The sequence below is a fragment of the Haliaeetus albicilla genome, unplaced genomic scaffold, assembly GCF_947461875.1.
Source record: "Haliaeetus albicilla unplaced genomic scaffold, bHalAlb1.1 scaffold_34, whole genome shotgun sequence".
In the NCBI taxonomy this organism is placed as follows: Eukaryota; Metazoa; Chordata; class Aves; order Accipitriformes; family Accipitridae; genus Haliaeetus; species Haliaeetus albicilla.
Window position 1 is genome coordinate 3107188 of NW_027212433.1, and position 21759 is coordinate 3128946.

Below are 21759 nucleotides of genomic sequence, written 5' to 3' on the forward strand. Positions count from 1 at the left end.
TCTTTGGGCAAGCACAGATCCCCAAACCTGTTGTGCCTGTGAATAGGCTGCAGGGGGAAGGTGAAGACCAGCAACAGCTTTCCGGGCTGCCACCTTCCGTGTGGGACAAGGAGCCGGACGTTTGCCTTTTCGGGAACAGGCTCTGCCGAGGATGCACACCGTGAGATGTTCCTTCTCTGGGCAAGCACAGATCCCAAAACCTGTTGTGCCTGTGAATAGGCTGCAGGGGGAAGGTGAAGACCAGCAACAGCTTTCCGGGCTGCCACCTTCCGTGTGGGACAAGGAGCCGGACGTTTGCCTTTTCGGGAACAGGCTCTGCCGAGGATGCGCACCGTGAGATGTTCCTTCTCTGGGCAAGCACAGATCCCAAAACCTGTTGTGCCTGTGACTAGGCTGCAGGGGGAAGGTGAAGACCAGCAACAGCTTTCCGGGCTGCCACCTTCCGTGTGGGACAAGGAGCCGGACGTTTGCCTTTTCGGGAACAGGCTCTGCCGAGGATGCGCACCGTGAGATGTTCCTTCTCTGGGCAAGCACAGATCCCCAAACCTGTTGTGCCTGTGACTAGGCTGCAGGGGGAAGGTGAAGACCAGCAACAGCTTTCAGGGCTGCCACCTTCCGTGTGGGACAAGGAGCCGGACGTCTGCACTTTCGGGAACAGGCTCTGCCGAGGATGCGCACCGTGAGATGTTCCTTCTCTGGGCAAGCACAGATCCCCAAACCTGTTGTGCCTGTGAATAGGCTGCAGGGGGAAGGTGAAGACCAGCAACAGCTTTCCGGGCTGCCACCTTCCGTGTGGGAAAAGGAGCCGGACGTTTGCCTTTTCGGGAACAGGCTCTGCCGAGGATGCGCACCGTGAGATGTTCCTTCTCTGGGCAAGCACAGATCCCAAAACCTGTTGTGCCTGTGAATAGGCTGCAGAGGGAAGGTGAAGACCAGCAACAGCTTTCAGGGCTGCCACCTTCCGTGTGGGACAAGGAGCCGGACGTTTGCCTTTTCGGGAACAGGCTCTGCCGAGGATGCGCACCGTGAGATGTTCCTTCTCTGGGCAAGCACAGATCCCCAAACCTGTTGTGCCTGTGAATAGGCTGCAGGGGGAAGGTGAAGACCAGCAACAGCTTTCCGGGCTGCCACCTTCCGTGTGGGACAAGGAGCCGGACGTTTGCCTTTTCGGGAACAGGCTCTGCTGAGGATGCGCACCGTGAGATGTTCCTTCTCTGGGCAAGCACAGATCCCCAAACCTGTTGTGCCTGTGAATAGGCTGCAGGGGGAAGGTGAAGACCAGCAACAGCTTTCCGGGCTGCCACCTTCCGTGTGGGATAAGGAGCCGGACGTTTGCCTTTTCGGGAACAGGCTCTGCCGAGGATGCGCACCGTGAGATGTTCCTTCTCTGGGCAAGCACAGATCCCCAAACCTGTTGTGCCTGTGAATAGGCTGCAGGGGGAAGGTGAAGACCAGCAACAGCTTTCAGGGCTGCCACCTTCCGTGTGGGACAAGGAGCCGGACGTTTGCCTTTTCGGGAACAGGCTCTGCCGAGGATGCGCACCGTGAGATGTTCCTTCTCTGGGCAAGCACAGATCCCCAAACCTGTTGTGCCTGTGAATAGGCTGCAGGGGGAAGGTGAAGACCAGCAACAGCTTTCCGGGCTGCCACCTTCCGTGTGGGACAAGGAGCCAGACGTTTGCCTTTTCGGGAACAGGCTCTGCCGAGGATGCGCACCGTGAGATGTTCCTTCTCTGGGCAAGCAGAGATCCCAAAACCTGTTGTGCCTGTGAATAGGCTGCAGGGGGAAGGTGAAGACCAGCAACAGCTTTCCGGGCTGCCACCTTCCGTGTGGGACAAGGAGCCGGACGTTTGCCTTTTCGGGAACAGGCTCTGCCGAGGATGCGCACCGTGAGATGTTCCTTCTCTGGGCAAGCACAGATCCCCAAACCTGTTGTGCCTGTGAATAGGCTGCAGGGGGAAGGTGAAGACCAGCAACAGCTTTCAGGGCTGCCACCTTCCGTGTGGGACAAGGAGCCGGACGTTTGCCTTTTCGGGAACAGGCTCTGCCGAGGATGCGCACCGTGAGATGTTCCTTCTCTGGGCAAGCACAGATCCCCAAACCTGTTGTGCCTGTGAATAGGCTGCAGGGGGAAGGTGAAGACCAGCAACAGCTTTCCGGGCTGCCACCTTCCGTGTGGGACAAGGAGCCGGACGTTTGCCTTTTCGGGAACAGGCTCTGCCGAGGATGCGCACCGTGAGATGTTCCTTCTCTGGGCAAGCACAGATCCCCAAACCTGTTGTGCCTGTGAATAGGCTGCAGGGGGAAGGTGAAGACCAGCAACAGCTTTCAGGGCTGCCACCTTCCGTGTGGGACAAGGAGCCGGACGTCTGCCTTTTCGGGAACAGGCTCTGCCGAGGATGCGCACCGTGAGAGATTGCGTCTTTGGGAAAGCACAGATCCCCAAACCTGTTGTGCCTGTGACTAGGCTGCAGGGGGAAGGTGAAGACCAGCAACAGCTTTCCGGGCTGCCACCTTCCGTGTGGGACAAGGAGCCGGACGTTTGCCTTTTCGGGAACAGGCTCTGCCGAGGATGCGCACCGTGAGAGATTGCGTCTTTGGGCAAGCACAGATCCCCAAACCTGTTGTGCCTGTGAATAGGCTGCAGGGGGAAGGTGAAGACCAGCAACAGCTTTCCGGGCTGCCACCTTCCGTGTGGGACAAGGAGCCGGACGTTTGCCTTTTTGGGAACAGGCTCTGCCGAGGATGCACACCGTGAGATGTTCCTTCTCTGGGCAAGCACAGATCCCCAAACCTGTTGTGCCTGTGAATAGGCTGCAGGGGGAAGGTGAAGACCAGCAACAGCTTTCCGGGCTGCCACCATCCGTGTGGGACAAGGAGCCGGACGTTTGCCTTTTCGGGAACAGGCTCTGCCGAGGCTGCGCACCGTGAGATGTTCCTTCTCTGGGCAAGCACAGATCCCCAAACCTGTTGTGCCTGTGACTAGGCTGCAGGGGGAAGGTGAAGACCAGCAACAGCTTTCCGGGCTGCCACCTTCCGTGTGGGACAAGGAGCCGGACGTTTGCCTTTTCGGGAACAGGCTCTGCCGAGGATGCGCACCGTGAGAGATTGCGTCTTTGGGAAAGCACAGGTCCCCAAACCTGTTGTGCCTGTGAATAGGCTGCAGGGGGAAGGTGAAGACCAGCAACAGCTTTCCGGGCTGCCACCTTCCGTGTGGGACAAGGAGCCCGAGGTTTGCCTTTTCGGGAACAGGCTCTGCCGAGGATGCGCACCGTGAGATGTTCCTTCTCTGGGCAAGCACAGATCCCCAAACCTGTTGTGCCTGTGAATAGGCTGCAGGGGGAAGGTGAAGACCAGCAACAGCTTTCCGGGCTGCCACCTTCCGTGTGGGACAAGGAGCCGGACGTTTGCCTTTTTGGGAACAGGCTCTGCCGAGGATGCGCACCGTGAGATGTTCCTTCTCTGGGCAAGCACAGATCCCCAAACCTGTTGTGCCTGTGAATAGGCTGCAGGGGGAAGGTGAAGACCAGCAACAGCTTTCCGGGCTGCCACCTTCCGTGTGGGACAAGGAGCCGGACGTTTGCCTTTTTGGGAACAGGCTCTGCCGAGGATGCGCACCGTGAGATGTTCCTTCTCTGGGCAAGCAGAGATCCCAAAACCTGTTGTGCCTGTGAATAGGCTGCAGGGGGAAGGTGAAGACCAGCAACAGCTTTCCGGGCTGCCACCTTCCGTGTGGGACAAGGAGCCGGACGTTTGCCTTTTCGGGAACAGGCTCTGCCGAGGATGCGCACCGTGAGATGTTCCTTCTCTGGGCAAGCACAGATCCCCAAACCTGTTGTGCCTGTGAATAGGCTGCAGGGGGAAGGTGAAGACCAGCAACAGCTTTCAGGGCTGCCACCTTCCGTGTGGGACAAGGAGCCGGACGTTTGCCTTTTCGGGAACAGGCTCTGCCGAGGATGCGCACCGTGAGATGTTCCTTCTCTGGGCAAGCACAGATCCCCAAACCTGTTGTGCCTGTGAATAGGCTGCAGGGGGAAGGTGAAGACCAGCAACAGCTTTCCGGGCTGCCACCTTCCGTGTGGGACAAGGAGCCGGACGTTTGCCTTTTCGGGAACAGGCTCTGCCGAGGATGCGCACCGTGAGAGATTGCGTCTTTGGGCAAGCAAAGATCCCCAAACCTGTTGTGCCTGTGAATAGGCTGCAGGGGGAAGGTGAAGACCAGCAACAGCTTTCCGGGCTGCCACCTTCCGTGTGGGACAAGGAGCCGGACGTTTGCCTTTTTGGGAACAGGCTCTGCCGAGGATGCACACCGTGAGATGTTCCTTCTCTGGGCAAGCACAGATCCCCAAACCTGTTGTGCCTGTGACTAGGCTGCAGGGGGAAGGTGAAGACCAGCAACAGCTTTCCGGGCTGCCACCTTCCGTGTGGGACAAGGAGCCGGACGTTTGCCTTTTCGGGAACAGGCTCTGCTGAGGATGCGCACCGTGAGATGTTCCTTCTCTGGGCAAGCACAGATCCCCAAACCTGTTGTGCCTGTGAATAGGCTGCAGGGGGAAGGTGAAGACCAGCAACAGCTTTCCGGGCTGCCACCTTCCGTGTGGGACAAGGAGCCGGACGTTTGCCTTTTCGGGAACAGGCTCTGCCGAGGATGCGCACCGTGAGATGTTCCTTCTCTGGGCAAGCACAGATCCCAAAACCTGTTGTGCCTGTGAATAGGCTGCAGGGGGAAGGTGAAGACCAGCAACAGCTTTCAGGGCTGCCACCTTCCGTGTGGGACAAGGAGCCGGACGTTTGCCTTTTCGGGAACAGGCTCTGCCGAGGATGCGCACCGTGAGATGTTCCTTCTCTGGGCAAGCACAGATCCCCAAACCTGTTGTGCCTGTGAATAGGCTGCAGGGGGAAGGTGAAGACCAGCAACAGCTTTCCGGGCTGCCACCTTCCGTGTGGGACAAGGAGCCGGACGTTTGCCTTTTCGGGAACAGGCTCTGCCGAGGATGCGCACCGTGAGATGTTCCTTCTCTGGGCAAGCACAGATCCCAAAACCTGTTGTGCCTGTGAATAGGCTGCAGGGGGAAGGTGAAGACCAGCAACAGCTTTCCGGGCTGCCACCTTCCGTGTGGGACAAGGAGCCGGACGTTTGCCTTTTCGGGAACAGGCTCTGCCGAGGATGCGCACCGTGAGATGTTCCTTCTCTGGGCAAGCACAGATCCCCAAACCTGTTGTGCCTGTGAATAGGCTGCAGGGGGAAGGTGAAGACCAGCAACAGCTTTCAGGGCTGCCACCTTCCGTGTGGGACAAGGAGCCGGACGTTTGCCTTTTCGGGAACAGGCTCTGCCGAGGATGCGCACCGTGAGATGTTCCTTCTCTGGGCAAGCACAGATCCCCAAACCTGTTGTGCCTGTGAATAGGCTGCAGGGGGAAGGTGAAGACCAGCAACAGCTTTCCGGGCTGCCACCTTCCGTGTGGGACAAGGAGCCGGACGTTTGCCTTTTCGGGAACAGGCTCTGCCGAGGATGCGCACCGTGAGATGTTCCTTCTCTGGGCAAGCACAGATCCCCAAACCTGTTGTGCCTGTGAATAGGCTGCAGGGGGAAGGTGAAGACCAGCAACAGCTTTCAGGGCTGCCACCTTCCGTGTGGGACAAGGAGCCGGACGTTTGCCTTTTCGGGAACAGGCTCTGCCGAGGATGCGCACCGTGAGAGATTGCGTCTTTGGGAAAGCACAGATCCCCAAACCTGTTGTGCCTGTGACTAGGCTGCAGGGGGAAGGTGAAGACCAGCAACAGCTTTCCGGGCTGCCACCTTCCGTGTGGGACAAGGAGCCGGACGTTTGCCTTTTCGGGAACAGGCTCTGCCGAGGATGCGCACCGTGAGAGATTGCGTCTTTGGGCAAGCACAGATCCCCAAACCTGTTGTGCCTGTGAATAGGCTGCAGGGGGAAGGTGAAGACCAGCAACAGCTTTCCGGGCTGCCACCTTCCGTGTGGGACAAGGAGCCGGACGTTTGCCTTTTCGGGAACAGGCTCTGCCGAGGATGCACACCGTGAGATGTTCCTTCTCTGGGCAAGCACAGATCCCCAAACCTGTTGTGCCTGTGAATAGGCTGCAGGGGGAAGGTGAAGACCAGCAACAGCTTTCCGGGCTGCCACCATCCGTGTGGGACAAGGAGCCGGACGTTTGCCTTTTCGGGAACAGGCTCTGCCGAGGCTGCGCACCGTGAGATGTTCCTTCTCTGGGCAAGCACAGATCCCCAAACCTGTTGTGCCTGTGAATAGGCTGCAGGGGGAAGGTGAAGACCAGCAACAGCTTTCCGGGCTGCCACCTTCCGTGTGGGACAAGGAGCCGGACGTTTGCCTTTTTGGGAACAGGCTCTGCCGAGGATGCACACCGTGAGATGTTCCTTCTCTGGGCAAGCACAGATCCCCAAACCTGTTGTGCCTGTGACTAGGCTGCAGGGGGAAGGTGAAGACCAGCAACAGCTTTCCGGGCTGCCACCATCCGTGTGGGACAAGGAGCCGGACGTTTGCCTTTTCGGGAACAGGCTCTGCCGAGGCTGCGCACCGTGAGATGTTCCTTCTCTGGGCAAGCACAGATCCCCAAACCTGTTGTGCCTGTGACTAGGCTGCAGGGGGAAGGTGAAGACCAGCAACAGCTTTCCGGGCTGCCACCTTCCGTGTGGGACAAGGAGCCGGACGTTTGCCTTTTCGGGAACAGGCTCTGCCGAGGATGCGCACCGTGAGAGATTGCGTCTTTGGGAAAGCACAGATCCCCAAACCTGTTGTGCCTGTGAATAGGCTGCAGGGGGAAGGTGAAGACCAGCAACAGCTTTCCGGGCTGCCACCTTCCGTGTGGGACAAGGAGCCCGAGGTTTGCCTTTTCGGGAACAGGCTCTGCCGAGGATGCGCACCGTGAGATGTTCCTTCTCTGGGCAAGCACAGATCCCCAAACCTGTTGTGCCTGTGAATAGGCTGCAGGGGGAAGGTGAAGACCAGCAACAGCTTTCCGGGCTGCCACCTTCCGTGTGGGACAAGGAGCCGGACGTTTGCCTTTTCGGGAACAGGCTCTGCCGAGGATGCGCACCGTGAGATGTTCCTTCTCTGGGCAAGCACAGATCCCAAAACCTGTTGTGCCTGTGAATAGGCTGCAGGGGGAAGGTGAAGACCAGCAACAGCTTTCCGGGCTGCCACCTTCCGTGTGGGACAAGGAGCCGGACGTTTGCCTTTTCGGGAACAGGCTCTGCCGAGGATGCGCACCGTGAGATGTTCCTTCTCTGGGCAAGCACAGATCCCAAAACCTGTTGTGCCTGTGAATAGGCTGCAGGGGGAAGGTGAAGACCAGCAACAGCTTTCCGGGCTGCCACCTTCCGTGTGGGACAAGGAGCCGGACGTTTGCCTTTTCGGGAACAGGCTCTGCCGAGGATGCGCACCGTGAGATGTTCCTTCTCTGCGCAAGCACAGATCCCAAAACCTGTTGTGCCTGTGAATAGGCTGCAGGGGGAAGGTGAAGACCAGCAACAGCTTTCCGGGCTGCCACCTTCCGTGTGGGACAAGGAGCCGGACGTTTGCCTTTTCGGGAACAGGCTCTGCCGAGGATGCGCACCGTGAGATGTTCCTTCTCTGCGCAAGCACAGATCCCCAAACCTGTTGTGCCTGTGAATAGGCTGCAGGGGGAAGGTGAAGACCAGCAAGAGCTTTCCGGGCTGCCACCTTCCGTGTGGGACAAGGAGCCGGACGTTTGCCTTTTCGGGAACAGGCTCTGCCGAGGATGCGCACCGTGAGAGATTGCGTCTTTGGGAAAGCAGAGATTCCCAGTGCGGTGGTGCCTGTGAATAGGCTGCAGGGGGAAGGTGAAGACCAGCAACAGCTTTCCGGGCTGCCACCTTCCGTGTGGGACAAGGAGCCGGACGTTTGCCTTTTCGGGAACAGGCTCTGCCGAGGATGCGCACAGTGAGAGATTGCGTCTTTGGGAAAGCAGAGATCCCAAAACCTGTTGTGCCTGTGAATAGGCTGCAGGGGGAAGGTGAAGACCAGCAACAGCTTTCCGGGCTGCCACCTTCCGTGTGGGACAAGGAGCCGGACATTTGCCTTTTCGGGAACAGGCTCTGCCGAGGATGCGCACCGTGAGAGATTGCGTCTTTGGGCAAGCAAAGATCCCCAAACCTGTTGTGCCTGTGAATAGGCTGCAGGGGGAAGGTGAAGACCAGCAACAGCTTTCCGGGCTGCCACCTTCCGTGTGGGACAAGGAGCCGGACGTTTGCCTTTTCGGGAACAGGCTCTGCCGAGGATGCGCACCGTGAGATGTTCCTTCTCTGGGCAAGCAGAGATCCCAAAACCTGTTGTGCCTGTGAATAGGCTGCAGGGGGAAGGTGAAGACCAGCAACAGCTTTCCGGGCTGCCACCTTCCGTGTGGGACAAGGAGCCGGACGTTTGCCTTTTCGGGAACAGGCTCTGCCGAGGATGCGCACCGTGAGAGATTGCGTCTTTGGGCAAGCACAGATCCCCAAACCTGTTGTGCCTGTGAATAGGCTGCAGGGGGAAGGTGAAGACCAGCAACAGCTTTCCGGGCTGCCACCTTCCGTGTGGGACAAGGAGCCGGACGTTTGCCTTTTTGGGAACAGGCTCTGCCGAGGATGCACACCGTGAGATGTTCCTTCTCTGGGCAAGCACAGATCCCCAAACCTGTTGTGCCTGTGACTAGGCTGCAGGGGGAAGGTGAAGACCAGCAACAGCTTTCCGGGCTGCCACCATCCGTGTGGGACAAGGAGCCGGACGTTTGCCTTTTCGGGAACAGGCTCTGCCGAGGATGCGCACCGTGAGATGTTCCTTCTCTGGGCAAGCACAGATCCCCAAACCTGTTGTGCCTGTGAATAGGCTGCAGGGGGAAGGTGAAGACCAGCAACAGCTTTCCGGGCTGCCACCTTCCGTGTGGGACAAGGAGCCGGACGTTTGCCTTTTCGGGAACAGGCTCTGCCGAGGATGCGCACCGTGAGATGTTCCTTCTCTGGGCAAGCACAGATCCCCAAACCTGTTGTGCCTGTGACTAGGCTGCAGGGGGAAGGTGAAGACCAGCAACAGCTTTCCGGGCTGCCACCTTCCGTGTGGGACAAGGAGCCGGACGTTTGCCTTTTCGGGAACAGGCTCTGCCGAGGATGCGCACCGTGAGAGATTGCGTCTTTGGGAAAGCACAGATCCCCAAACCTGTTGTGCCTGTGACTAGGCTGCAGGGGGAAGGTGAAGACCAGCAACAGCTTTCCGGGCTGCCACCTTCCGTGTGGGACAAGGAGCCGGACGTTTGCCTTTTCGGGAACAGGCTCTGCCGAGGATGCGCACCGTGAGATGTTCCTTCTCTGGGCAAGCACAGATCCCAAAACCTGTTGTGCCTGTGAATAGGCTGCAGGGGGAAGGTGAAGACCAGCAACAGCTTTCCGGGCTGCCACCTTCCGTGTGGGACAAGGAGCCGGACGTTTGCCTTTTCGGGAACAGGCTCTGCCGAGGATGCGCACCGTGAGATGTTCCTTCTCTGCGCAAGCACAGATCCCCAAACCTGTTGTGCCTGTGAATAGGCTGCAGGGGGAAGGTGAAGACCAGCAACAGCTTTCCGGGCTGCCACCTTCCGTGTGGGACAAGGAGCCGGACGTTTGCCTTTTCGGGAACAGGCTCTGCCGAGGATGCGCACCGTGAGATGTTCCTTCTCTGGGCAAGCACAGATCCCCAAACCTGTTGTGCCTGTGAATAGGCTGCAGGGGGAAGGTGAAGACCAGCAACAGCTTTCCGGGCTGCCACCTTCCGTGTGGGACAAGGAGCCGGACGTTTGCCTTTTCGGGAACAGGCTCTGCCGAGGATGCGCACCGTGAGAGATTGCGTCTTTGGGAAAGCACAGATCCCCAAACCTGTTGTGCCTGTGAATAGGCTGCAGGGGGAAGGTGAAGACCAGCAACAGCTTTCCGGGCTGCCACCTTCCGTGTGGGACAAGGAGCCGGACGTTTGCCTTTTCGGGAACAGGCTCTGCTGAGGATGCGCACCGTGAGATGTTCCTTCTCTGGGCAAGCACAGATCCCCAAACCTGTTGTGCCTGTGAATAGGCTGCAGGGGGAAGGTGAAGACCAGCAACAGCTTTCCGGGCTGCCACCTTCCGTGTGGGACAAGGAGCCGGACGTTTGCCTTTTCGGGAACAGGCTCTGCCGAGGATGCGCACCGTGAGATGTTCCTTCTCTGGGCAAGCACAGATCCCAAAACCTGTTGTGCCTGTGAATAGGCTGCAGGGGGAAGGTGAAGACCAGCAACAGCTTTCCGGGCTGCCACCTTCCGTGTGGGACAAGGAGCCGGACGTTTGCCTTTTCGGGAACAGGCTCTGCCGAGGATGCGCACCGTGAGATGTTCCTTCTCTGGGCAAGCACAGATCCCCAAACCTGTTGTGCCTGTGAATAGGCTGCAGGGGGAAGGTGAAGACCAGCAACAGCTTTCAGGGCTGCCAACTTCCGTGTGGGGCAAGGAGCCGGACGTTTGCCTTTTCGGGAACAGGCTCTGCCGAGGATGCGCACCGTGAGATGTTCCTTCTCTGGGCAAGCACAGATCCCCAAACCTGTTGTGCCTGTGAATAGGCTGCAGGGGGAAGGTGAAGACCAGCAACAGCTTTCAGGGCTGCCACCTTCCGTGTGGGACAAGGAGCCGGACGTTTGCCTTTTCGGGAACAGGCTCTGCTGAGGATGCGCACCGTGAGATGTTCCTTCTCTGGGCAAGCACAGATCCCCAAACCTGTTGTGCCTGTGAATAGGCTGCAGGGGGAAGGTGAAGACCAGCAACAGCTTTCCAGGCTGCCACCTTCCGTGTGGGACAAGGAGCCGGACGTTTGCCTTTTCGGGAACAGGCTCTGCCGAGGATGCGCACCGTGAGATGTTCCTTCTCTGGGCAAGCACAGATCCCCAAACCTGTTGTGCCTGTGAATAGGCTGCAGGGGGAAGGTGAAGACCAGCAACAGCTTTCAGGGCTGCCACCTTCCGTGTGGGACAAGGAGCCGGACGTTTGCCTTTTCGGGAACAGGCTCTGCCGAGGATGCGCACCGTGAGATGTTCCTTCTCTGGGCAAGCACAGATCCCCAAACCTGTTGTGCCTGTGAATAGGCTGCAGGGGGAAGGTGAAGACCAGCAACAGCTTTCCGGGCTGCCACCTTCCGTGTGGGACAAGGAGCCGGACGTTTGCCTTTTCGGGAACAGGCTCTGCCGAGGATGCGCACCGTGAGATGTTCCTTCTCTGGGCAAGCAGAGATCCCAAAACCTGTTGTGCCTGTGAATAGGCTGCAGGGGGAAGGTGAAGACCAGCAACAGCTTTCCGGGCTGCCACCTTCCGTGTGGGACAAGGAGCCGGACGTTTGCCTTTTCGGGAACAGGCTCTGCCGAGGATGCGCACCGTGAGATGTTCCTTCTCTGGGCAAGCACAGATCCCCAAACCTGTTGTGCCTGTGAATAGGCTGCAGGGGGAAGGTGAAGACCAGCAACAGCTTTCAGGGCTGCCACCTTCCGTGTGGGACAAGGAGCCGGACGTTTGCCTTTTCGGGAACAGGCTCTGCCGAGGATGCGCACCGTGAGATGTTCCTTCTCTGGGCAAGCACAGATCCCCAAACCTGTTGTGCCTGTGAATAGGCTGCAGGGGGAAGGTGAAGACCAGCAACAGCTTTCCGGGCTGCCACCTTCCGTGTGGGACAAGGAGCCGGACATTTGCCTTTTCGGGAACAGGCTCTGCCGAGGATGCGCACCGTGAGAGATTGCGTCTTTGGGAAAGCAGAGATTCCCAGTGCGGTGGTGCCTGTGAATAGGCTGCAGGGGGAAGGTGAAGACCAGCAACAGCTTTCAGGGCTGCCACCTTCCGTGTGGGACAAGGAGCCGGACGTTTGCCTTTTCGGGAACAGGCTCTGCCGAGGATGCGCACAGTGAGAGATTGCGTCTTTGGGAAAGCAGAGATCCCAAAACCTGTTGTGCCTGTGAATAGGCTGCAGGGGGAAGGTGAAGACCAGCAACAGCTTTCCGGGGTTCCACCTTCCGTGTGGGACAAGGAGCCGGACATTTGCCTTTTCGGGAACAGGCTCTGCCGAGGATGCGCACCGTGAGAGATTGCGTCTTTGGGCAAGCAAAGATCCCCAAACCTGTTGTGCCTGTGAATAGGCTGCAGGGGGAAGGTGAAGACCAGCAACAGCTTTCCGGGCTGCCACCTTCCGTGTGGGACAAGGAGCCGGACGTTTGCCTTTTCGGGAACAGGCTCTGCCGAGGATGCGCACCGTGAGATGTTCCTTCTCTGGGCAAGCACACATCCCAAAACCTGTTGTGCCTGTGAATAGGCTGCAGGGGGAAGGTGAAGACCAGCAACAGCTTTCCGGGCTGCCACCTTCCGTGTGGGACAAGGAGCCGGACGTTTGCCTTTTCGGGAACAGGCTCTGCCGAGGATGCGCACCGTGAGAGATTGTGTCTTTGGGCAAGCACAGATCCCCAAACCTGTTGTGCCTGTGAATAGGCTGCAGGGGGAAGGTGAAGACCAGCAACAGCTTTCCGGGCTGCCACCTTCCGTGTGGGACAAGGAGCCGGACGTTTGCCTTTTCGGGAACAGGCTCTGCCGAGGATGCGCACCGTGAGAGATTGCGTCTTTGGGAAAGCACAGATCCCCAAACCTGTTGTGCCTGTGACTAGGCTGCAGGGGGAAGGTGAAGACCAGCAACAGCTTTCCGGGCTGCCACCTTCCGTGTGGGACAAGGAGCCGGACGTTTGCCTTTTCGGGAACAGGCTCTGCCGAGGATGCGCACCGTGAGATGTTCCTTCTCTGGGCAAGCACAGATCCCCAAACCTGTTGTGCCTGTGAATAGGCTGCAGGGGGAAGGTGAAGACCAGCAACAGCTTTCAGGGCTGCCACCTTCCGTGTGGGACAAGGAGCCGGACGTTTGCCTTTTCGGGAACAGGCTCTGCCGAGGCTGCGCACCGTGAGATGTTCCTTCTCTGGGCAAGCACAGATCCCCAAACCTGTTGTGCCTGTGAATAGGCTGCAGGGGGAAGGTGAAGACCAGCAACAGCTTTCCGGGCTGCCACCTTCCGTGTGGGACAAGGAGCCGGACGTTTGCCTTTTCGGGAACAGGCTCTGCCGAGGATGCGCACCGTGAGAGATTGCGTCTTTGGGAAAGCAGAGATTCCCAGTGCGGTGGTGCCTGTGAATAGGCTGCAGGGGGAAGGTGAAGACCAGCAACAGCTTTCCGGGCTGCCACCTTCCGTGTGGGACAAGGAGCCGGACGTTTGCCTTTTCGGGAACAGGCTCTGCTGAGGATGCGCACCGTGAGATGTTCCTTCTCTGGGCAAGCACAGATCCCCAAACCTGTTGTGCCTGTGAATAGGCTGCAGGGGGAAGGTGAAGACCAGCAACAGCTTTCCGGGCTGCCACCTTCCGTGTGGGACAAGGAGCCGGACGTTTGCCTTTTCGGGAACAGGCTCTGCCGAGGATGCGCACCGTGAGATGTTCCTTCTCTGGGCAAGCACAGATCCCCAAACCTGTTGTGCCTGTGAATAGGCTGCAGGGGGAAGGTGAAGACCAGCAACAGCTTTCCGGGCTGCCACCTTCCGTGTGGGACAAGGAGCCGGACGTTTGCCTTTTCGGGAACAGGCTCTGCCGAGGATGCGCACCGTGAGATGTTCCTTCTCTGGGCAAGCACAGATCCCAAAACCTGTTGTGCCTGTGAATAGGCTGCAGGGGGAAGGTGAAGACCAGCAACAGCTTTCCGGGCTGCCACCTTCCGTGTGGGACAAGGAGCCGGACGTTTGCCTTTTCGGGAACAGGCTCTGCCGAGGCTGCGCACCGTGAGATGTTCCTTCTCTGGGCAAGCACAGATCCCCAAACCTGTTGTGCCTGTGAATAGGCTGCAGGGGGAAGGTGAAGACCAGCAACAGCTTTCCGGGCTGCCACCTTCCGTGTGGGACAAGGAGCCGGACGTTTGCCTTTTCGGGAACAGGCTCTGCCGAGGATGCGCACCGTGAGAGATTGCGTCTTTGGGAAAGCAGAGATTCCCAGTGCGGTGGTGCCTGTGAATAGGCTGCAGGGGGAAGGTGAAGACCAGCAACAGCTTTCCGGGCTGCCACCTTCCGTGTGGGACAAGGAGCCGGACGTTTGCCTTTTCGGGAACAGGCTCTGCTGAGGATGCGCACCGTGAGATGTTCCTTCTCTGGGCAAGCACAGATCCCCAAACCTGTTGTGCCTGTGAATAGGCTGCAGGGGGAAGGTGAAGACCAGCAACAGCTTTCCGGGCTGCCACCTTCCGTGTGGGACAAGGAGCCGGACGTTTGCCTTTTCGGGAACAGGCTCTGCCGAGGATGCGCACCGTGAGATGTTCCTTCTCTGGGCAAGCACAGATCCCAAAACCTGTTGTGCCTGTGAATAGGCTGCAGGGGGAAGGTGAAGACCAGCAACAGCTTTCCGGGCTGCCACCTTCCGTGTGGGACAAGGAGCCGGACGTTTGCCTTTTCGGGAACAGGCTCTGCCGAGGATGCGCACCGTGAGATGTTCCTTCTCTGGGCAAGCACAGATCCCCAAACCTGTTGTGCCTGTGAATAGGCTGCAGGGGGAAGGTGAAGACCAGCAACAGCTTTCCGGGCTGCCACCTTCCGTGTGGGACAAGGAGCCGGACGTTTGCCTTTTCGGGAACAGGCTCTGCCGAAATGCGCACCGTGAGATGTTCCTTCTCTGGGCAAGCACAGATCCCCAAACCTGTTGTGCCTGTGAATAGGCTGCAGGGGGAAGGTGAAGACCAGCAACAGCTTTCAGGGCTGCCAACTTCCGTGTGGGGCAAGGAGCCGGACGTTTGCCTTTTCGGGAACAGGCTCTGCCGAGGATGCGCACCGTGAGATGTTCCTTCTCTGGGCAAGCACAGATCCCAAAACCTGTTGTGCCTGTGAATAGGCTGCAGGGGGAAGGTGAAGACCAGCAACAGCTTTCAGGGCTGCCAACTTCCGTGTGGGACAAGGAGCCGGACGTTTGCCTTTTCGGGAACAGGCTCTGCTGAGGATGCGCACCGTGAGATGTTCCTTCTCTGGGCAAGCACAGATCCCCAAACCTGTTGTGCCTGTGAATAGGCTGCAGGGGGAAGGTGAAGACCAGCAACAGCTTTCAGGGCTGCCACCTTCCGTGTGGGACAAGGAGCCGGACGTTTGCCTTTTCGGGAACAGGCTCTGCCGAGGATGCGCACCGTGAGATGTTCCTTCTCTGGGCAAGCACAGATCCCAAAACCTGTTGTGCCTGTGAATAGGCTGCAGGGGGAAGGTGAAGACCAGCAACAGCTTTCAGGGCTGCCACCTTCCGTGTGGGACAAGGAGCCGGACGTTTGCCTTTTCGGGAACAGGCTCTGCCGAGGATGCGCACCGTGAGATGTTCCTTCTCTGGGCAAGCACAGATCCCCAAACCTGTTGTGCCTGTGACTAGGCTGCAGGGGGAAGGTGAAGACCAGCAACAGCTTTCCGGGCTGCCACCTTCCGTGTGGGACAAGGAGCCGGACGTTTGCCTTTTCGGGAACAGGCTCTGCCGAGGATGCGCACCGTGAGATGTTCCTTCTCTGGGCAAGCAGAGATCCCAAAACCTGTTGTGCCTGTGAATAGGCTGCAGGGGGAAGGTGAAGACCAGCAACAGCTTTCCGGGCTGCCACCTTCCGTGTGGGACAAGGAGCCGGACATTTGCCTTTTCGGGAACAGGCTCTGCCGAGGATGTGCACCGTGAGAGATTGCGTCTTTGGGAAAGCAGAGATTCCCAGTGCGGTGGTGCCTGTGAATAGGCTGCAGGGGGAAGGTGAAGACCAGCAACAGCTTTCCGGGCTGCCACCTTCCGTGTGGGACAAGGAGCCGGACGTTTGCCTTTTCGGGAACAGGCTCTGCCGAGGATGCGCACAGTGAGAGATTGCGTCTTTGGGAAAGCAGAGATCCCAAAACCTGTTGTGCCTGTGAATAGGCTGCAGGGGGAAGGTGAAGACCAGCAACAGCTTTCCGGGGTTCCACCTTCCGTGTGGGACAAGGAGCCGGACATTTGCCTTTTCGGGAACAGGCTCTGCCGAGGATGCGCACCGTGAGATGTTCCTTCTCTGGGCAAGCACAGATCCCCAAACCTGTTGTGCCTGTGAATAGGCTGCAGGGGGAAGGTGAAGACCAGCAACAGCTTTCCGGGCTGCCACCTTCCGTGTGGGACAAGGAGCCGGACGTTTGCCTTTTCGGGAACAGGCTCTGCCGAGGATGCGCACCGTGAGATGTTCCTTCTCTGGGCAAGCACAGATCCCAAAACCTGTTGTGCCTGTGAATAGGCTGCAGGGGGAAGGTGAAGACCAGCAACAGCTTTCCGGGCTGCCACCTTCCGTGTGGGACAAGGAGCCGGACGTTTGCCTTTTCGGGAACAGGCTCTGCCGAGGATGCGCACCGTGAGATGTTCCTTCTCTGGGCAAGCACAGATCCCCAAACCTGTTGTGCCTGTGAATAGGCTGCAGGGGGAAGGTGAAGACCAGCAACAGCTTTCAGGGCTGCCACCTTCCGTGTGGGACAAGGAGCCGGACGTTTGCCTTTTCGGGAACAGGCTCTGCCGAGGATGCGCACCGTGAGATGTTCCTTCTCTGGGCAAGCACAGATCCCCAAACCTGTTGTGCCTGTGAATAGGCTGCAGGGGGAAGGTGAAGACCAGCAACAGCTTTCAGGGCTGCCACCTTCCGTGTGGGGCAAGGAGCCGGACGTTTGCCTTTTCGGGAACAGGCTCTGCCGAGGATGCGCACCGTGAGATGTTCCTTCTCTGGGCAAGCACAGATCCCAAAACCTGTTGTGCCTGTGAATAGGCTGCAGGGGGAAGGTGAAGACCAGCAACAGCTTTCAGGGCTGCCACCTTCCGTGTGGGGCAAGGAGCCGGACGTTTGCCTTTTCGGGAACAGGCTCTGCTGAGGATGCGCACTGTGAGATGTTCCTTCTCTGGGCAAGCACAGATCCCCAAACCTGTTGTGCCTGTGAATAGGCTGCAGGGGGAAGGTGAAGACCAGCAACAGCTTTCCGGGCTGCCACCTTCCGTGTGGGACAAGGAGCCGGACGTTTGCCTTTTCGGGAACAGGCTCTGCCGAGGATGCGCACCGTGAGATGTTCCTTCTCTGGGCAAGCACAGATCCCAAAACCTGTTGTGCCTGTGAATAGGCTGCAGGGGGAAGGTGAAGACCAGCAACAGCTTTCAGGGCTGCCACCTTCCGTGTGGGACAAGGAGCCGGACGTTTGCCTTTTCGGGAACAGGCTCTGCCGAGGATGCGCACCGTGAGATGTTCCTTCTCTGGGCAAGCACAGATCCCCAAACCTGTTGTGCCTGTGAATAGGCTGCAGGGGGAAGGTGAAGACCAGCAACAGCTTTCCGGGCTGCCACCTTCCGTGTGGGACAAGGAGCCGGACGTTTGCCTTTTCGGGAACAGGCTCTGCCGAGGATGCGCACCGTGAGATGTTCCTTCTCTGGGCAAGCAGAGATCCCAAAACCTGTTGTGCCTGTGAATAGGCTGCAGGGGGAAGGTGAAGACCAGCAACAGCTTTCCGGGCTGCCACCTTCCGTGTGGGACAAGGAGCCGGACATTTGCCTTTTCGGGAACAGGCTCTGCCGAGGATGCGCACCGTGAGAGATTGCGTCTTTGGGAAAGCAGAGATTCCCAGTGCGGTGGTGCCTGTGAATAGGCTGCAGGGGGAAGGTGAAGACCAGCAACAGCTTTCCGGGCTGCCACCTTCCGTGTGGGACAAGGAGCCGGACGTTTGCCTTTTCGGGAACAGGCTCTGCCGAGGATGCGCACAGTGAGAGATTGCGTCTTTGGGAAAGCAGAGATCCCAAAACCTGTTGTGCCTGTGAATAGGCTGCAGGGGGAAGGTGAAGACCAGCAACAGCTTTCCGGGCTGCCACCTTCCGTGTGGGACAAGGAGCCGGACATTTGCCTTTTCGGGAACAGGCTCTGCCGAGGATGCGCACCGTGAGAGATTGCGTCTTTGGGCAAGCAAAGATCCCCAAACCTGTTGTGCCTGTGAATAGGCTGCAGGGGGAAGGTGAAGACCAGCAACAGCTTTCCGGGCTGCCACCTTCCGTGTGGGACAAGGAGCCGGACGTTTGCCTTTTCGGGAACAGGCTCTGCCGAGGATGCGCACCGTGAGATGTTCCTTCTCTGGGCAAGCACAGATCCCAAAACCTGTTGTGCCTGTGAATAGGCTGCAGGGGGAAGGTGAAGACCAGCAACAGCTTTCCGGGCTGCCACCTTCCGTGTGGGACAAGGAGCCGGACGTTTGCCTTTTCGGGAACAGGCTCTGCCGAGGATGCGCACCGTGAGAGATTGCGTCTTTGGGCAAGCACAGATCCCCAAACCTGTTGTGCCTGTGAATAGGCTGCAGGGGGAAGGTGAAGACCAGCAACAGCTTTCCGGGCTGCCACCTTCCGTGTGGGACAAGGAGCCGGACGTTTGCCTTTTTGGGAACAGGCTCTGCCGAGGATGCGCACCGTGAGATGTTCCTTCTCTGGGCAAGCACAGATCCCCAAACCTGTTGTGCCTGTGACTAGGCTGCAGGGGGAAGGTGAAGACCAGCAACAGCTTTCCGGGCTGCCACCATCCGTGTGGGACAAGGAGCCGGACGTTTGCCTTTTCGGGAACAGGCTCTGCCGAGGATGCGCACCGTGAGATGTTCCTTCTCTGGGCAAGCACAGATCCCCAAACCTGTTGTGCCTGTGACTAGGCTGCAGGGGGAAGGTGAAGACCAGCAACAGCTTTCCGGGCTGCCACCTTCCGTGTGGGACAAGGAGCCGGACGTTTGCCTTTTCGGGAACAGGCTCTGCCGAGGATGCGCACCGTGAGAGATTGCGTCTTTGGGAAAGCACAGATCCCCAAACCTGTTGTGCCTGTGAATAGGCTGCAGGGGGAAGGTGAAGACCAGCAACAGCTTTCCGGGCTGCCACCTTCCGTGTGGGACAAGGAGCCGGACGTTTGCCTTTTCGGGAACAGGCTCTGCCGAGGATGCGCACCGTGAGATGTTCCTTCTCTGGGCAAGCACAGATCCCCAAACCTGTTGTGCCTGTGAATAGGCTGCAGGGGGAAGGTGAAGACCAGCAACAGCTTTCAGGGCTGCCACCTTCCGTGTGGGACAAGGAGCCGGACGTTTGCCTTTTCGGGAACAGGCTCTGCCGAGGCTGCGCACCGTGAGATGTTCCTTCTCTGGGCAAGCACAGATCCCCAAACCTGTTGTGCCTGTGAATAGGCTGCAGGGGGAAGGTGAAGACCAGCAACAGCTTTCCGGGCTGCCACCTTCCGTGTGGGACAAGGAGCCGGACGTTTGCCTTTTCGGGAACAGGCTCTGCCGAGGATGCGCACCGTGAGAGATTGCGTCTTTGGGAAAGCAGAGATTCCCAGTGCGGTGGTGCCTGTGAATAGGCTGCAGGGGGAAGGTGAAGACCAGCAACAGCTTTCCGGGCTGCCACCTTCCGTGTGGGACAAGGAGCCGGACGTTTGCCTTTTCGGGAACAGGCTCTGCCGAGGATGCGCACCGTGAGATGTTCCTTCTCTGGGCAAGCACAGATCCCCAAACCTGTTGTGCCTGTGAATAGGCTGCAGGGGGAAGGTGAAGACCAGCAACAGCTTTCCGGGCTGCCACCTTCCGTGTGGGACAAGGAGCCGGACGTTTGCCTTTTCGGGAACAGGCTCTGCCGAGGCTGCGCACCGTGAGATGTTCCTTCTCTGGGCAAGCACAGATCCCCAAACCTGTTGTGCCTGTGACTAGGCTGCAGGGGGAAGGTGAAGACCAGCAAGAGCTTTCCGGGCTGCCACCTTCCGTGTGGGACAAGGAGCCGGACGTTTGCCTTTTCGGGAACAGGCTCTGCCGAGGATGCGCACCGTGAGAGATTGCGTCTTTGGGAAAGCAGAGATTCCCAGTGCGGTGGTGCCTGTGAATAGGCTGCAGGGGGAAGGTGAAGACCAGCAACAGCTTTCCGGGCTGCCACCTTCCGTGTGGGACAAGGAGCCGGACGTTTGCCTTTTCGGGAACAGGCTCTGCTGAGGATGCGCACCGTGAGATGTTCCTTCTCTGGGCAAGCACAGATCCCCAAACCTGTTGTGCCTGTGAATAGGCTGCAGGGGGAAGGTGAAGACCAGCAACAGCTTTCCGGGCTGCCACCTTCCGTGTGGGACAAGGAGCCGGACGTTTGCCTTTTCGGGAACAGGCTCTGCCGAGGATGCGCACCGTGAGATGTTCCTTCTCTGGGCAAGCACAGATCCCAAAACCTGTTGTGCCTGTGAATAGGCTGCAGGGGGAAGGTGAAGACCAGCAACAGCTTTCCGGGCTGCCACCTTCCGTGTGGGACAAGGAGCCGGACGTTTGCCTTTTTGGGAACAGGCTCTGCCGAGGATGCGCACCGTGAGATGTTCCTTCTCTGGGCAAGCACAGATCCCCAAACCTGTTGTGCCTGTGAATAGGCTGCAGGGGGAAGGTGAAGACCAGCAACAGCTTTCAGGGCTGCCACCTTCCGTGTGGGACAAGGAGCCGGACGTTTGCCTTTTCGGGAACAGGCTCTGCCGAGGATGCGCACCGTGAGATGTTCCTTCTCTGGGCAAGCACAGATCCCCAAACCTGTTGTGCCTGTGAATAGGCTGCAGGGGGAAGGTGAAGACCAGCAACAGCTTTCAGGGCTGCCAACTTCCGTGTGGGGCAAGGAGCCGGACGTTTGCCTTTTCGGGAACAGGCTCTGCCGAGGATGCGCACCGTGAGATGTTCCTTCTCTGGGCAAGCACAGATCCCCAAACCTGTTGTGCCTGTGACTAGGCTGCAGGGGGAAGGTGAAGACCAGCAACAGCTTTCCGGGCTGCCACCTTCCGTGTGGGACAAGGAGCCGGACGTTTGCCTTTTCGGGAACAGGCTCTGCCGAGGATGCGCACCGTGAGAGATTGCGTCTTTGGGCAAGCACAGATCCCCAAACCTGTTGTGCCTGTGAATAGGCTGCAGGGGGAAGGTGAAGACCAGCAACAGCTTTCCGGGCTGCCACCTTCCGTGTGGGACAAGGAGCCCGAGGTTTGCCTTTTCGGGAACAGGCTCTGCCGAGGATGCGCACCGTGAGATGTTCCTTCTCTGGGCAAGCACAGATCCCCAAACCTGTTGTGCCTGTGAATAGGCTGCAGGGGGAAGGTGAAGACCAGCAACAGCTTTCCGGGCTGCCACCTTCCGTGTGGGACAAGGAGCCGGACGTTTGCCTTTTCGGGAACAGGCTCTGCCGAGGATGCGCACCGTGAGATGTTCCTTCTCTGCGCAAGCACAGATCCCAAAACCTGTTGTGCCTGTGAATAGGCTGCAGGGGGAAGGTGAAGACCAGCAACAGCTTTCAGGGCTGCCACCTTCCGTGTGGGACAAGGAGCCGGACGTCTGCCTTTTCGGGAACAGGCTCTGCCGAGGATGCGCACCGTGAGATGTTCCTTCTCTGGGCAAGCACAGATCCCCAAACCTGTTGTGCCTGTGAATAGGCTGCAGGGGGAAGGTGAAGACCAGCAACAGCTTTCCGGGCTGCCACCTTCCGTGTGGGACAAGGAGCCGGACGTTTGCCTTTTCGGGAACAGGCTCTGCCAAGGATGCGCACCGTGAGATGTTCCTTCTCTGGGCAAGCACAGATCCCCAAACCTGTTGTGCCTGTGAATAGGCTGCAGGGGGAAGGTGAAGACCAGCAACAGCTTTCAGGGCTGCCACCTTCCGTGTGGGACAAGGAGCCGGACGTTTGCCTTTTCGGGA